Below are 13,850 nucleotides of genomic sequence, written 5' to 3' on the forward strand. Positions count from 1 at the left end.
CCTACCACTAGGAGACTAAGAGTTTGAACAGCTTCCTAGTGACATTTTCCATGTCAAGGTTTAAAAAAGAAGAGAACAAAGGTCACTTTGACAACTTACTTGATTGAATTACTTGGCTGAACCCACAGTATATGAACATATTGATGAATATTTTTCCATGATAGACAAAAATGATAATCCTCAGGTTTGTTTTGAAAAATGGGTTTCCATCTTATTTCAGCTCCTAACCAAAGAATCAGCCTATTTCTCAAGGAAATTTGTCTCTTGGCATTTCTGCCTTCAATGCATCAAGCTTGTACTCATATATATTTGTGTCTGGCCTTTTAACAGCTATGCCATCTAGCAATCAAGTATCTGATTTGATTTTCTTCAAATATCTAATCTCAGGTACTGTATCCTCACAGCAGGCAATTTTTATGTAAAATACTGGTAGCAAATCTAATGGATCTGATGACAGTTTTAAAACCTTTCTACATTAATGACCTTTCTATTGTATTTGTGTCATGTCTTCTATATGCTGTGATGAATGAAACACTGCCATTATAATGTCCTAAGTAACCACTCTGAATGGGACACCATCTATTCTTCAAAATTGTGATTACCTAATGCAATATATTGTTACAATTTATGACTTCCAGGGAGAAAAATATTCCTTTAACTTAGATGAGTATTTAGTTATAAATGTGTGATTATGTGGTTACTTTGTGATCTGAATATATTTAGAAAATGTAGACCTGTGAGAACTGGTCCTGTTTTGTTATTAGAGCTCCATGTATTGATTCTGTCGTGAAGTCTTCAAATTCCTCTTTTGGGAGAAAATATGGGACAGGTGATGTAAGGGATATTAGTGTGTTGTCAAATATGCAGAACTAAATTTAGCAATACAATGTAAAACAAGCAAGCTTCATTGAGTTATATGTGTCATAAAATAAATTGTAAGCACTTAAATCGTATAATTTGATCAGTATTGATCTATGTGTACACCCATGAAACCATTACCACAAAAGAAGGAACATATCCATCATCCCCCAAAGTTTACCTGTGTCCCTTTGTAAATCCTCAGTTCTACTCTCTTCTGTCAACCTCCAACCCATACCCAGGTGACTACTGATGTTCTTTCTGTCAGTATTGATTAGCTTTTCATTTATAGAGCTTTAAATACATAAAATAATACAGAATGCAGTATTTTTTGACTGACTTCTTTCATGGAGCATAATTACTTTTAAAATCCAGATATGTTCTTGTGTTTCTATCAATAATTTCTTCTTTTTACTGCTGAGTAGTATTCCACAGTACAGAGACCAAAATCTGTTTTCCTATTCATGTATTGATGAGCATTTGTTTGAGTGGTTTCCATATCTGATTGAAACAAATAAAGCCTCCTAATCCTACAAAACACTGATAAAAGAAATACAGTTTCTGCTATGTATGCCTTGAGATGAGAGAGATATAATCTGTGTTCTGGAATTGAAGATGAGAATTAAGATGTCACTTCTCTCCAGTTTGATCTATATATTTATCTCAATATCAATGAAAATTTCAGCAAGCATTTTTATAGATATTGACAAGAAGATTCTGAAATTTATATGGAAAGGCAAAGCAACTAGAATAAATAAAATGATTCTGCATAAAAGTATGAGGTTAGAGCATTCAAAATACCTAATTTCAAGATTATTCATAAACTGTGGTAACTAAAAAAGTATGGGGTTGTTGAAAGGATGTAATGCATAGAAAATGGAACAGATTACAGAGGCCAGAAATTGGCCCACACATATATGATCAGTTTATTTTTGATAAAATTGCATAGGCCAGTTAATGGACAAATGGTTGTCTTTGAACAAATAGTGTTAGAACACCTGGATATCTCCATACTTAAAAAAAAAAAAAAAGATGGGAGAAAGAAAAGAGAAACCTCAACACATATTAACACATGTTTCACACTTTAAATGAGAACTGACTTGAAATGACCCACACCAGTCTTCTTGCCTGGAGAATCCTATGGACAGAGAAGTCTGGTGGGCTACAGTCCATGGGGTCACAAAGAGTGGGATCTCCCCCTCCCCTCCCCTTCCCGTGTTGCTCCTCCCACGGATGATAGCTTCTCCAGGCGCAAGCTGCACCTGCGGAGCTCCCTGGTGAGCGACTGGGCACACCAACTGTAGGTTAGTAAAGCTCTGTGGTTTAAGAAATGCCTGCAATGAAGGAGATGTGGTTTTGATCCCTGAGTTGGGAAAATCACCTGGAGGAAGGCATGGCAACCCACTCCAGTATTCTTGCTGGGAGAATTGCATGGACAGAGGAGCCTGGCAGGCTACCATCCATAGGGTTGCAAAGAATCAGATGTTACTGAAGTGTCGTAGCATGAGCAATTATGTATATATTTTGCTCATGCATCTATTTCATTTCCTTAGTGAAGACATACTTTGAATTTATTGTTGGAATTCTCAGTGGTTTATTCTCTCTTGCATGTCATTAGAAAGGCTACTTAGCAGTGTACCAAAAGGCATTTTAAATGAAATGCACGTTTGTCTTAACCAGTTTTTGAATATGAGTTATCTTAGAAGAAAATGGTGGTGAGGTATTTCTAATTAAGTTGGCCTGATCCATGTCACTTTTCCAAGTCTCTTTCTAAAGAAACTTGTTGCTTTCCTTCTTAACGCATTAGAATTTTGCAAACAAAGAATGATTTTAAGTAATCTGTTTTTGAAGAGCAATGTAGAATACCTCCTAAAGTTTAAGACGAGCATGCTCTATGATATATTGTACGTGTTTAGTCACTAAGTCGTGTCGGACTCTTTTGTGACCCCATGGACTGTAGCCTGCCAGGATCCACTGTCCATGAAATTTCCCAGGCAGGAATACTGAAGTGGACTGACATTTCCTTCTCCAGGGAATCTTTCCAATCCAGAGATCCCCAGGGATGGAACCTGTGGCTCTTGCCTCTTCTCCTGCATTGCAGGCAGATTCTTTACCACTAAGTCACTGGGGACGCCCCTATGATATAATAATTTCTCTTATTTTCTATCCTAGAAAAAATTTTGCACACATATACATATAGTAGGATTTCTTTATACAGGAACATTTTAACAGGAAAAATTGCAAACAACTTTTTAATAACACAAGATATATTTAATCAACCAAATATTACACTGAAATCAAAGTGATTTAACTAGCTCTACTGGCTTTTTCTCTGGGTGAGGCTAGACTGCAGAGCCTGTCTTGGTGTGGGACCTCTTGGAGGCCGTGTTCTGGGCAGAGCTCAGGGACAAACCACGCCCCTCCAAGGCCTCCCCTGCGCTTCCGGTCTTCCGGTTGCTCCTCACCTGATTGATAGCGTCTCCAGGTGCAACCGGCACTTGTGCTCTCTGGACGCAGCTATGACCGCTTCCCTGTGAAGGCCTGCCCTGTGAGCGTCCCGCCGCCACGACGACTTGGTCTTGGCACCCGAAGTCCTGTGGTCCTTGGTCGGTGTCTACAGGTGCGACTCCCTATCTTCTGAGCTCTGGGTCAGGTAGTTGGGGCACGCAGGAGGGGGAATGGGAGGAGACGAGGTTTTCCACCACGCGCATTTGCCCTGGCAATACTTCTGGAGCCTCCCCACAATTCCTAGTCTGGATCCGTGAGTTCTGAGCTCCCAGATTTCTTCTTCTCAAGTTGTCCCCTCAGGTTGTCTTGTCAGGCTGACTGTTCAGGATGCCTCCGGTAACCTAGCCAGACTCAGATGAGGTTTCTTGGCTTTTTGTTTTTTCCAAATCTATACAAATAAAATTCAAAAACCTGATACAGAGTGAAAAAAAGTTTTTAAAAAAGAGAAATGCCCTTTATGTAAATAGCCGCCCCACATGTATTGTTTCAAGATGCCTACATACTTAATAGAACTATATAAACACGAATTAAAATCATATTTCCTAGCCTTATGATAGTAGTTCCCTTTTAGAAGAGAAGAAGAGAAATAGATCTGGGGTGGGTTTAGCTGTATCTGTACATTTTTATTCCTGTAAATAAAGAGTATAATCTGAAACAAATACAGTGAATTATAAGTGTGGCTTAAATATGAATAGTACTTACAAGGATTTTTGTTACATAATTTGTTATATGATAAATAGTACTCTGTGCTTTAAAATGAAAGGTATGTTAAATAAATAACCTGTAACTTACATATCAATTTATTTGCCAGTCCAGTTGGAAGCTTCCAGATACCTTTGTATTCCACTTATTTTGAGAGCACAACCCTTAGTGGTCTTACAGTACGTTAATTCAGTTTTTAAAATTCATTCATTCATTTTTGGCCATCCTGGGGCTTCATTGCTGTGTGCAGGCTTTCTCTAGTTGCGCCAAATGGGGGCTACTCTTCCTAGCGGTGAGTGGGCTTCTCCTTGCAGTGGCTTCTCTTGTTGCAGGACATAAGGTGTGTGACTTTCAGTAGTTGTGGGGCAGGAGCTTAGCTGCCCGGAGGCATGTGGGGTCTTCCCAGACCAGGGGTACAACCCATGTCCCCACATTGGTAGGTGGATTCTTAACCACTGGACCATGAGGGAAGTCCACAATTTTTTTATTGTCATAAAATACACATACAATTTTATCTTAAGCATTTTTTAAGTGTGCAATTCAGTGGCATTAGGTAAAATTCACATTTTTGTGCAGCCTTTATCACTATCCTTTCCAGAACTCTTTTCTGCTTTTCTTCTTACAATACTGAAACTGTGCCATTAAACAATAACTCCCCATCCCATTTCCCTGAGCAACTATTAATAGTATTTCATTTTCTATCTGTGTGATTTTGACCTCATATAAATGGACTTACATAGTATTTGTCTTTTTGTAACTGGCATATTTTACTTAGTATATGCCCTCAGTGTTTGTTCATATTGTAGCATATTGCAGTGTTTCTTTCCATTTCCTTCCTTCTTTTACTGCATTTGCTTATCTGTTCATCCGCCAATGGAGACTTCAGTTGCTTCCACTTTTTACTATTGTGAGCAATGTTGCTATGACCATGGATGTACAAATATCTCTTTGAGATTCTGCTTCAAATACTTTTCAGTATACATCCAGAAGTGAAATTGTTTGGATCATTTTATGATTTTTATTTTTTTGAGGAAGCATCATACTGTTTTCCTTAATGGTTATATCATTTTGCATTCTCATTAGTAGTGCACAAGTGTTTACAGTTTCTCCACGTCCTCACCAATGTTTATTATTTTCTGTGTTTGTTTTGATAGCAACCATCCTACTAGGTGTGCGATAGTACTTCATTGTATTGAATAGTTTTGCTTTGCATATTCCTAATGATTGATGATATTGAGCATCTTTTTGTGTGTTTGTTGGCAATTTGTATATCTTCTTTGGAGAAATGACTGTTCAAGTTCTTTGCCTGTGTTTGAATTGCGTTGTTTTGTGTTTGTTTTTGAGTGTTAGGAGTTATCTATACATTTTAAATATTAATTCCTTATAAGAAATGTGATTTGCAGATATTTTCTCCCATTCTATAGGTTGTCTTTGTACTCTGTGGATAGTGTCTTTGGATATACGATTTTTTAAAAAACATCATGAATATGTTTATTTTTCCTCTTGTTATCTGTGCCTTTGGTGTCATACCCAAGACATTGTTGCTAATCTGACATTGTAAAGCTTGGATCATGAATCTGTTTTGAAGTAGTTTTTGTATATGGTCTTAGGTTAAAATGCAACTTTTTTTTTGCATGTGAATATCCAGTATTCCTGCAACCATTTGTTGGAAAAACTGTCTTTTTTCTTAATGGTTTTAGCATCCTTACTGAAAATCATTTGAATATATTGACCAGTACTATACTCTTCTGATTACTGTAGTTTTGTTTTGCACTTAGCTTTAAAATCAGGAAATGTAAGTCCTCTAGCTTTCTTGATCTGTTTTAGGATTCTTTTAGCTATTCAGTGTCCCTTGAGATTTCCCATGACTTTTAGCAGGGGTTTTCCATTTCTGCAAAAAACTCACTGGGACTTTGATAGGTTTTGTATTAAATCTGTAAATCGTTTCAGGTAATATTATCATTTTAAGAATGTTAAATAATATTAAGTCTTTTAATCCACTAACATGAGCTTTATTTCTATTTTTAAAAATATCTTTAATTTCTTTCACCTGTTTAATAGTTTTCTTTGTATGCTTTTCAATTCTGTGGTTAAATTGATTCCTAAGTATTTTAATCTTTTTGATACCATTGAATGTAATCATTTTCCTAATTTATTTTTAGTTGTGTTCATTATTACTGTATAAAAATGGAACTGAGTTTTGGGTGTTCACTTTCTATCCAGTTACTTTGCTGAATGTATTAGTTCTAACAGGGTTTTTTTGTTAACTTTTCTTTTTAATATTTGAAGTTTTATATATATAAGATCATAGCATCTGTTAACAGGGATCATTAGACTTCTTCCTTCCTATCTGGACGCTTTTAATTTGTTTTTCTTGCCTTATTGTTCTGACTGAGTGTCTCAGTACTATGTTGAATAGAAGTGGGAAAATCAAGTTAACTGCTCCGCTCATGACTTTGTAGGAAAAGCTTTCAGTTTCTTATAATGAGTATGATATTTTCTGTGAGTTTTTCATATATTGGTTTTGTTATGTTGAGGTAGTTTTCCTCTATTCTTAATTTTTTGAGTGTTTAATTGTGAAAATGTGTTGAGTTTTGTCAGATGATTTTTATTTTTATTTTTGGCATTTATTGAGTTGATTGTGTTGATTTGGTCCTCTATGCTGTTAATATGGTCTATTTCATCAACTGGTTTTTTTTATGTTAACCATCTTTGCATTTCAGAAATAAATCACACTTGGTCATAGTGTATAATCTTTTAATATGTGATCAAATTCCATTTGCTAGTACTTTATGAAGGTTTTTGCCTCACAATATTCTTAAGGGATATTGATCTGTAGTTTTTTCCCCAGTGTCTTTGTCTGACTTTGCTATCAAGGTAATGCTGGCCTCACAGAACTAGTTGGGAAGTTTTCTCTTCAGTTTTTGGATAAGTTTGAGAAAGAATTTTAGTTCTTTGAATGTTTGGTACATATCTCCTTTCTAATTATAGGTCTATTCAGATAGTCTATATCTGGTTAGTCTCAGATTTTCTGGTTTAGTCTTGATAGGTTTTGTGTTTCTAGGATTTTCATCTAGATTATATAACTTGTATAATTGCTCTTAATACTTTTGTATAGTCCTTTTTATTTCTATAAAATTGTTAGTAATTATTTTGGGTTTCTGGATTCAATCCCAATGTTCATGTGGGGATTTCCCACATAACATCAAGCGATTTTCAGGTGTCAGCAGGTTATCACCCGTGTTTCTGCTCCATTTGCTATAGATTGGAGGTTCCAAAAACAGCTTTCTTGAACTTAAGATACCAGTGACAAGTCCAGGTTGTTGCCTGTATTTCTGAATGACTGAGTATAATTCAGAAGTTCCCATGACTTCCTCTGTAGGTTTGACTAATTTACTAGTGCATGCATGTGTGTTCAGTTACTCAGTTGTGTCCGACTTTTTGTTACACCATGGACTGTGTCCCACCAGGCTCCTCTGTACATGGGATTTTTTAGGCAAGAATATTGGAGCAGGTAGCAGGTAGCATTTCCTCCTCCAGGGGGTCTTCCCCACCCAGGGATTGAACCCATGTCTCCCGCATCTCCTGCATTGGCAGGTGATTCTTTACCACTGAGCCACCTGGGAAGCCCTCAATTTGCTAGAGTAGCTCACAGAACTCAGAAAAACGTTTTACTTACTAGATCACTGGTTTATTATAAAAGGATATAACTTGGGAGTAGCCAGATAGAAGAGATGTATGGTGCAAGGTATGGGGGTAGTGTGTGGCACTTTCATGCCCTCTCTAGCTGCAACGCTGTCCCCTAAATTGCCAGGTATTTGTCAACCTGGAATCTCTCCAATCCTCATTATTTTGGGTTTTTATGGAGGCTTCATTACATGGGCAGGATTGATTACGTTGTTGGCCATTGGTGATTGATTAATCTCCAGTCCTTCTCTTCTCCTCTTCCTAGAAGTTGGGAATGGGACTGACTAAAAGTTGGGAGTGAGAAGTTGGCTCCACTGACAACCAACCAATCCTGTTCCCAAAGTAACCTCATTAACATAACAAAAGACACATTTATTGCAAGAAATCTCAAGGATTTTAGGAATTCTGTGTCAGAAACTGGGCCAAAGATCAAATATATATTTCTTATAGATCTCAATACCACAATAATGTCCTCCCTTTCATTTCTGGTTTTAATATTTAGAGTCTTTTTTCCTCTTAGTTCATTTAGCTAAAGGTTTGCTAATTTTGTTAATCTTTTCTGAGAACCAACTTTTGGTTTTGTTGATTTTTCTATTCTCCATATTGTTTATCTCTGAACTAACCTTAAATCTTTATTATATCTTTTCTTTTGGTAGCTTTGGGTTTAGTTTGTTATTCTTTTTCTAGTTCTTTAAGTTATAAAGTTAGGCTGCTGATTTGAGATCTTGTTTCTTTTTATAGCATTTATACCTATAAATTTCCCCCTTAGCACTCCTTTTGGAGAAGGCAATGGCAAACCACTCAAGTACTCTTGCCTGGAGAATACCAGGGACGGCGAAGCCTGGTGGGCTGCCGTCTCTGGGGTCGCACAGAGTCGGACATGACTGAAGCGACTTGGCAGCAGCAGCACTCCTTTCATTGTGTCCCATCAATTTGATATATTGTATTTTTGTTTTCATTGGTCTATCAGATGAGATCAGTCGCTCAGTCGTTTCTGACTCTTTGCGACCCCATGAAGCACAGCACACCAGGCCTCCCTGTCCATCACCAACTCCCAGAGTTCACTCAGACTCACGTCCATCGAGTCAGTGATGCCATCCAGCCATCTCATCCTCTGTCATTCCCTTCTCCTCCTGCCCCCAATCCCTCCCAGCATCAAGTCTTTTCCAATGAGTCAACTCTTTGCATGAGGTGGCCAAAGTACTGGAGTTTCAGCTTTAGCATCATTCCTTCCAAAGAAATCCCAGGGCTGATCTCCTTCAGAATGCACTGGTTGGATCTCCTTGCAGTCCAAGGGACTCTCAAGAGTCTTCTCCAACACCACAGTTCAAAAGCATCAATTCTTTGGCGCTCAGCCTTTTTCACAGTCCACCTCTCACATCCATACATGACCACAGGAAAAACCATAGCCTTGACTAGATGAACCTTTGTTGGCAAAATAATGTCTCTGCATTTGAATATGCTATCTAGGTTGGTCATAACTTTCCTTCCAAGGAGTAAGCGTCTTTTAATTTCATGGCTGCAGTCACCATCTGTAGTGATTTTGGAGCCCCCAAAAATAAAGTCTGACACTGTTTCCACTGTTTCCCCATCTATTTCCCATGAAGTGATGGGACCGGATGCAATGATCTTCGTTTTCTGAACGTTGAGCTTTAAGTCAACTTTTTCACTCTCCACTTTCACTTTCATCAAGAGGCTTTTGAGTTCCTCTTCACTTTCTGCCATAAGGGTGGTGTCATCTGCATATCTGAGGTTATTGATATTTCTCCCAGCAATCTTGATTCCAGCTTGTGCTTCTTCCAGTCCAGCGTTTCTCATGATGTACTCTGCATAGAAGTTAAATAAACAGGGTGACAATATGCAGCCTTGATGAACTCCTTTTCCTATTTGGAACCAGTCTGTTGTTCCATGTCCAGTTCTAACTGCTGCTTCCTGACCTGCATACAGATTTCTCAAGAGGCAGATCAGGTGGTCTGGTATTCCCATCTCTTGAAGAATTTTCCACAGTTTATTGTGATCCACACAGTCAAAGGCTTTGGCATAGTCAATAAAACAGAAATAGATGTTTTTCTGGAACTCTCTTGCTTTTTCCATGATCCAGCAGATGTTGGCAATTTGATCTCTGGTTCCTCTGCCTTTTCTAAAACCAGCTTGAACATCAGGAAGTTCACGGTTCACATATTGCTGAAGCCTGGCTTGGAGAATTTTGAGCATTACTTTACTAGCATGTGAGATGAGTGCAATTGTGCGGTAGTTTGAGCATTCTTTGGCATTGCCTTTCTTTGGGATTGGAATGAAAACTGACCTTTTCCAGTCCTGTGGCCACTGCTGAGTTTTCCAAATTTGCTATAAGTATTTTCTAATTTATTTATTTTATTTTTTTTAAATTTTATTTTATTTTTAAACTTTAGAATATTGTATTAGTTTTGCCAAATATCAAAATGAATCCGCCACAGGTATACCTGTGTTCCCCATCCTGAACCCTCCTCCCTCCTCCCTCCCCATACCCTCCCTCTGGGTCGTCCCAGTGCACCAGCCCCAAACATCCAGTATCGTGCATCGAACCTGGACTGGCGACTCGTTTCATACATGATATTATACATGTTTCAATGTCATTCTCCCAAATCTCCCCACCCTCTCCCTCTCCCACAGAGTCCATAAGACTGATCTATACATCAGTGTCTCTTTTGCTGTCTCGTACACAGGGCTAATTTATTTTTTGAATTCTTTGATTAATTGATTTTTTAAAAAATTTCTAATGATTTGTGAATTCTGCAGTTTTCTCTCTTATTGGTTTCTAACTTCATATCATTGTGTTGAAGACTTTATTTGTGTCCTAACATTGTCCTGTATGGAAAAATGACCCATGTGCATTTAAGAAGAATATATATTTGGTTGTTATTTGGTAAAGAATTCTGCATATACCTGTTATACCTGGTTGGTTTATTGTGTTGTTCAAGTCCTCTATTATCTTTTGTCTGTTTATTTTATCTATTATTGCAATAGAGGTATTGAAATCTCCACTTCCTCTTGTAGAACTGTTTATTTCTCTGTTCAGTTCTGCTAAAACTTCTTCCTTGCCTCCAAAACCTCACAGTTGTGAAATACTACTGGAAATTTGTGTAAAAAGTTGCCAATTTTTATTGCTTTTTTAAAGCTGTATTTTCATAGTTTGGTTAAATTTGATGGCTTCTGTATTAATTCATTAGTGTTAAATTATATATAAAGCTTCACTTTTTTGTGTATATATAGTATATAGTAATAATTATTTTGGTAATTAAATTTTTTAATCAATTAAGCTAGATTGATTTAATTTTATTTAAATATATATAACAATCATTTTTATTTTTTAACAAATCAATAAAATAAGAGTTTAAAAAATAAAATTAGAAGAAATAGAAAATACCTCATTTTAAAGTTCATGTTTTCAATCTTTACTTTACAATTTGTTAGCTTCCAGACAATAGACATTCTTGTTGAGAAAAGAAGTAATAACAATTTCATATATGTATATATATATATTTTTCATCAATGTTCAAAAATTTTGTCATCTTTCCATGACCCCTGACAGCTCTGCCAATTACTCTGTAGAAGCTTGAAAACAGGAAATATAGCAATCTCTAGTGTCAATCATGAAAATTAGGATTCAACTCCATGAGCAGCTCATGTAAGAACCTGTAGACCAGGAGACACAGCAGTGAGATAGGAGACAAAAATTATTATTCCATTTTAATTATCCTAAGGAGACTAGAGGTATAAGAGAATAGTCCACTTGACTAATGCAGAGATGGGATGGGGAGAACCTACTATAATCTTCCTAAAGCTGAGCAGAAATCTCCAACATGATCTGGAAGGCCCTGGGTAGCTCTGTTTAAAAGTAAAGCATTGTTCAATCTATCAGCAAATTTTAAAGTGTGATCTAAGAGTTACCCCACTGAAGATCAAATTTTGAATTTGAGGACTTTATCCTCCTATATCTCCTGAATTAGTATCTATGATATTGAGTTTTAATAATTTGCATTTCTAACTAGATAGCCAGTAGATTATTTCTAAATAGTACTTTATGGAGACATAACTGTATATAGTAAATTATGTGTGGTGACCACCCAGAACAAGATGTAGAACAATTTTATTGTTATCCCATAAAGTTCATCTTGGTCTTTTTCAGTCAATTCTCAGTACTCCAACTGTGTTAAGCACAATTCTGACTTTTCTCAACATACATTGGTTTTACCTGTTCTTGAGCCTTAGCAACATGGAACCTACCATAGATAATTGTTTCTGTTTTCCTTCTCTCAGCATGCTATTTTTGAAGCAAAGTAATTTTTAGGTACGCTAGAAGTTGAAAACCAAAGTTCTCTGGAACAGAAATTATCATAAGGAAGCCTGTTTTTGGAGCTCCTCTGTGATGGGATGGACTCTTTTCAAGCTATTCCATTTTAAGGCTGTATTGTACCTGAGACAAAATCCATTACATGGTTGCCAAATAGTCTGTTATGTTCCTCCTGCATTCATGATTTCATACACAGAGGCCAAATCAGCTGAAGAAATCAACCATTGATTTTTATCATCCTGCTTTTCACATTTCTAAAGTTATGTTTGTCTCCATCTTGAAATTCTTCAAGAAGTTTAATAATAGTACAATGACAGCTTGTCAAAATTTTAGTAATATTTGGCTTTAAATAAAATAATCACAAGTGGCTGAATAATTCAGCATTCATCATTTCTTCTCAGAATCCTCTCAGCTTGATTTCTACAAGATTTCACTCAAGAATTGTAAGTAGTTTCTCAGAATGGGAAGTATAACATAGCAGGAAAGCAAAGTTACAATTATCAGAGAAGCGTGAAAATTATGATGGAAAACACCTATTAGACCACCTAGGCTTCAGCTCTGCAGAGGAGATTTTGGTTATTGTGGTAGGTTGCCAGGGGTTTTGCTAAATTTAGTGATTTGAGCAATTTGGTTTCTGCTACTCTTTTGGCTAAGTTTTCTGTAATTGATTAATTGTTGCAGGATCAAAGTTTTACTGGGTATGTAACTTAATTTTTGCTTCTAAGTTGTAAAAATATCCTGTGTTTCTCCTCTATTCTCACACTACTACCTACTTCACTTCTGACATCAGATATGTGGCTTTTTACACACATCAAGCAGTTCTCCAACACCAGGTGGATGTCCCATAATTCAGTTCAATTCTGACACTATCTGCCTCAATATATCAATAGCTTCATATCTCGCAAGTAAATCTGTCCCACAAGACTTCCCCCACTTCAGATGCCAATCATAAATTCAGGTTGTCACTGTACTTCTGTCAGGCTGTATACACCAAGATTCCTATAATCCCTTCCTTGAGTTTTATTATTTGTTAGAATGGCTCACAGAACTCAAGGGAAACTTACTTATGTTAACTGGTTTATTATAAAAGATATAATTAGTGATATAGATAAATAGCCAGATGAAGAGATATGTAGAGCAAGGTACAGGAGAGTTCTGAGTACACTAACATCTGTCTCCCTATAGTTGGAGTGTGCCACCCTCCCAGCACCTGGATGTATTCATCAACCCAGAAGCTCTCCCAGCTCTGTATTTTTGTTTTTTTTTTTTTTAATGGAGGCTTCATTATATAGACTTCCCTGTGGCTCAGCTGGTAAAGAATACCCCTGCAATGCAGAAGACCTGGGTTCAATACCTGGTTTGGGAAGATCCCCTGGAGAAGGGAAAGGCTACCCACTCCAGTATTCTTGCCTAGAGAATTCCATGGACTGTATTGTCCATGGGATCTCAAAGAGTCGGACATGACTGAGTGACTTTCACTTCACTTCACTTTACTTCATCACACAGACATGATCAATGATTAACTCAGTCTCCAGTCCCTCTTCCCTTCCCAGAGTATAAAAGGCGAGGCCATGAGTTTCCAGCTTCTAATCATGGCTTGGTCTCTAGTGGTTAGCCCCCAACATGAAGTTATTGATGGGCCCACCAAGAGCTGTCTCATTAGAACTAAAGACACTATTGTCATCCCGTGAATTCCAAGGAATTTGAGAGCTTCAGAAACCAAGGTCAAAGAGACAAAATATTAGAAAAAGAAAGATATTTC

At 37.1% G+C, this 13,850-nt stretch overlaps 1 pseudogene; it reads left to right on the top strand.

Moving 5' to 3' along the window:
• The first annotated feature begins 2,745 nt into the window (after window positions 1-2,745).
• Window positions 2,746-13,850, top strand: part of LOC129622112 (voltage-dependent anion-selective channel protein 3-like) — a 92,674-nt pseudogene continuing 81,569 nt past the window's right edge.

This window comes from Bubalus kerabau, chromosome 10 (genome assembly GCF_029407905.1).
Source record: "Bubalus kerabau isolate K-KA32 ecotype Philippines breed swamp buffalo chromosome 10, PCC_UOA_SB_1v2, whole genome shotgun sequence".
NCBI lineage: Eukaryota > Metazoa > Chordata > Mammalia > Artiodactyla > Bovidae > Bubalus > Bubalus kerabau.